Source organism: Haliotis rubra, unplaced genomic scaffold (assembly GCF_003918875.1).
Source record: "Haliotis rubra isolate DU_JTF1 unplaced genomic scaffold, ASM391887v1 Scf142, whole genome shotgun sequence".
Classification (NCBI taxonomy): Eukaryota; Metazoa; Mollusca; class Gastropoda; order Lepetellida; family Haliotidae; genus Haliotis; species Haliotis rubra.
The window spans coordinates 1,068,678-1,072,513 of NW_025765359.1; the positions used below are offsets into that span (position 1 = coordinate 1,068,678).

Consider the following 3,836-nt stretch of genomic DNA (forward strand, 5'->3'; position numbering starts at 1 on the left):
ATGCAAAATTGTGTTCTTAAATGAAACATCTTTTCCTGAACATTATATAAATTTCCATTTTGTCCAAAAACTTATTTTTTTCAAGCTGAGGAGGTCCATTAACTATTCATCTCTATGATCTAATAAAACCATTTCGTGCGGAAATTGATGGTTTGTGAAATGTTAATAATAATGGTCAAATATAGCCTGTTCGGCCTATAGTAAAATAGGCAGAACGGCCTATAGTATCCCGTTCGGCCTTTTATAGGCCGATCCGTAGGTTTCCCCAACCTGTTAGAACTTGCTAAAGATAGCAACCTTCCATTTTTTCGGGCTATGATTTGATTGTTTACTGGTATAAAATCGCAAGACGATAAGAATCCAAGCAAAGACCGTAGTTTATAAACCAGGGGTGAATAATGATTGTATGTTTTGTTTCAGTCGGCGTTGTTCAACTTCCAGAGCTTGTTGACAGTGGTGCTGCTGTTGATTTGTACATGCGCATACATCCGATCCATAGCCCCAAGTTTACTGGATAAGAATAAGACTGGGTATGTTTATCTGCTGGGTTATAGCTAAAACGGCACCACAGCAGAACGGCACCAAATTTGTGTGGCGAAAACGGCACCATATTGGCGAAAACGGCTACTGATTTCTGGGCTAAAACGGCACCATATATAAAACAAAGTATGACGTTGACTCATGTTTTATTTCATTTCATTATAACATCAGCAAGATTATATCAACATATGAGTCATTCTCAAAATCCGTGCATATTTATGTCAGATGTTTGTATCCGACAAACTTAAAGTCAAAATCAAACCAAAAAAATTATGGTAACTAACTTATCACAATATTTTTCTACACTTTACAGTAACAAAAGTAGGGAAACTATATTTTTATATTAACTTTACACCACCCAATTTTACTCAATGTTCATGTGTCACAACTCCAGTGGCTGATGTCACAAAAATGGTAAAATATGAAAAATGAAACATCATTAAGCTTGCATAATATATGTTATGTTATCTGCAATCCGATTATCTTATAACAAACTAGTTTTCCCCATAAGATTTTAGTTTGTGCCATTTTCGCCATAAGATTTGTAGCCGTTTTCGCCAAGTCGAGGTTCCGTTATGTCCAAATGGTGCCGTTTTCGCCAGGTGCCGTTTTGCTGTGGTTCCGTTTTAGCCTGCACCCGTATCTGCTTCACTAGTCACCATTTAGATAATAGGGGGCGGTGGGATAGCCTAGTGGCTAAAGCGTTGGCTCGTCTCGCGGACGACTCAAGTTCGATTCCCCACATGGGTACAATGTGTGAAACCCATTTCTGGTGTTCCCTACCATGATAGTGCTGGAATATTGCTAAAAGTGACGTAAAATTAAATTTGCATTGCATTCGCATCTTGGAGAATATAGGGACTGCCTCAGTTCTCCAGAGCAGTTGGGGTTCAATACTATTAATACTAATGGCTGCATCTTACCAAATGACTTCAATAGATGGTACTTGTTGTTATCCTGGTGGCCGTTGTGGAATAAAACAATCACTGGTTTGGCTCTGCATCAGTGTACTGTCTTTCTCTTGACTGGTACCAACAGCCCCACACACGCACATACAGTACTTCTCCAGAAGAGGGGGAGGTGGGGTAGCCTAGTTGTTGAACGCTGAAGAGCCTGGTTCCATTCCCTACATGGGTACAATGTGAGAAGACCATTTCTGGTGACCCCGGGGTGATATTGCTGGAATATTGCTAAAAGCCGCGTAAGACCATACTCACTCTCCAGGAGATAGGATTCAGCATGTTCAGTGTTGCGTACAAACATATGAATGCACACTTACATAATGATATTTATACTGAAATGATATTTAAATGTTTGAAAAATGTGTGTTTTTAAGCAAATCATTTCATACTGTATTTGGATAGTGGATATTGCCAGATTATGTTTGGATTTTTTTAAATTCATCTTAGAAACCGATTTGTACTGTGATACATACCACCAGGTCATTCAGAAGACGACCTTACAATTTCTTCTTTGATCTTCAATTTCAGAATATTAGGAACCTTTTGGAAATTTGCAAGAATAGGTAAGTAACTAAATCTTGTGACAGGGTAGAGACTATGAATGTCTGCTATCTTGTTTAGCCAGTTTACTGGTCACATGAAATTGGTAGGAAATTGTAAGACAGACCACACTGACATAATAACAGATGTCATGGATTTATGTAGGATTCTATGCTTTTCTAACTGTATCCAGGATTGCACAAATACTGCTAGTATACATGGTTCTAGTCTTATCTATGATTTTAATCATATCTGTGATTCTTAACTTATCAAAGATTGTACACTTACCTAGAATTCTAAACTTATCAAGGATTGTACACTTACCTAGAATTCTAAACTTATCTAGGATTGTACACTTACCTAGAATTCTAAACTTATCTAGGATAGTAATTGTATCAAGGATTCTAAACTTATCTAGAATGCTACACTTACCTAGGATTGTAAGCATATCTAGGGTTCTGAACTTAACCTGATTCTACACTTCTTGGTTTCTCAACCAAGTGCTTTTCGCACAGATGATTTTATTGTTCAAAAGTTGGATTGTTAATGTCTTGATTTTTGTAATTTCTGAGGAATTGATAAATGTCGGATCGAAATTGTGAATTTGCTGTTGCCTTAGGGCTGAATATTGACTGCTGAACAGGTCCAGATGAATCCCTAAGAAGTGTATAATTTGGACCAAGTCAGATTTACAGGTAAAATTCAGGTGTAAACCTGAGCCATTACTAACAGCAGGATGTCCCACTGCTGTCAGCTGCCTCATCAAAGTGAAATATGTTTTGACCATGTTCATCACTCATGTTTTTGTTTGCAGGTGAAAGAAAAAGTCCATATGTAGCCGTTTGTTGTGTTGCCATGGCAGCAAGTATTTTGTTCTGGTCCTGAAGACATTGGTTACATGTGTGTGAAGACGATGCTGGAGAGATGGAAATTCTGGTGATGACAACACTCAGCTTCCTAGTGGGCAGCATGATGGAGCTTTGGAAAGAGTTATGCCCCTTGAATGATGGACAATATTTTGGTTACAATACAGTTATGTTACTGAAATGGAATCGGTTGTGTTTAAAGAAAAGATTTGAAAGAAGTCATGCAGTGAATCAAAGAAACCCCACATTAATAAACCAACATGCATCTTTTAAAAAATGAACTTGAAAGAAAATACTTGTTTACTTGTGTATCTATACATTCTCAAACTAGAGATTTTTTGGCTTCCATCAGTTACAACGACTTCCTGTTTTTCTGGTCAGAATTATGTGCAGAATGTATTTTGATGTGACAAGAATCTGGAATTGATCCTCTGATAATGTTTTTAATGCAAACTGTCATTGTTTGATATTTATTTGTCCAGTCTGTGTCATTGTAAGCCATTGTCCACAGTTAACAGCATATACTACATTCATTTGTACAAACTTATCATGTCTAATGTTTTCCTCTTATATATGTTTCTGTAAATAAAGATGAAACATACTTTGGCATGTGTGTTGTCGATGGAGATGTGAGCAAATACCAGATCCTCTGCCTAGCTCAGCAAGTCTTTGTGGTCAGGTGAGTGAGTGAGTGAAAAAGAGAGAGTGAGTGAGTGAGTGAGAATTTACATCACTCTAAGCAATATTCCACAATTATCAGGGACACCAAGAATGGGCTTCACACAAGCCTGGGGAATCGAAGTGGGCCTACTGTTAACTTATTGGCTATCCAATTGGCAATGCCATATAAAATTGTAAAACTGTAAATCTGACTGCAAGTTGTTTTTCATTTCGCTCATCACATGGAAGACCTGGGCACATTGTTTGA

At 37.6% G+C, this 3,836-nt stretch overlaps 1 long non-coding RNA gene across 1 annotated transcript; it reads left to right on the forward strand.

Moving 5' to 3' along the window:
- Window positions 1–423: 423 nt before the first annotated feature.
- LOC124269087 lies at window positions 424–2,067 on the forward strand. Its single transcript, XR_006896417.1, has 2 exons — window positions 424–530; window positions 2,031–2,067. It is a non-coding gene; the product is annotated as an uncharacterized LOC124269087 (long non-coding RNA).
- The last annotated feature ends 1,769 nt before the right edge of the window (window positions 2,068–3,836 follow it).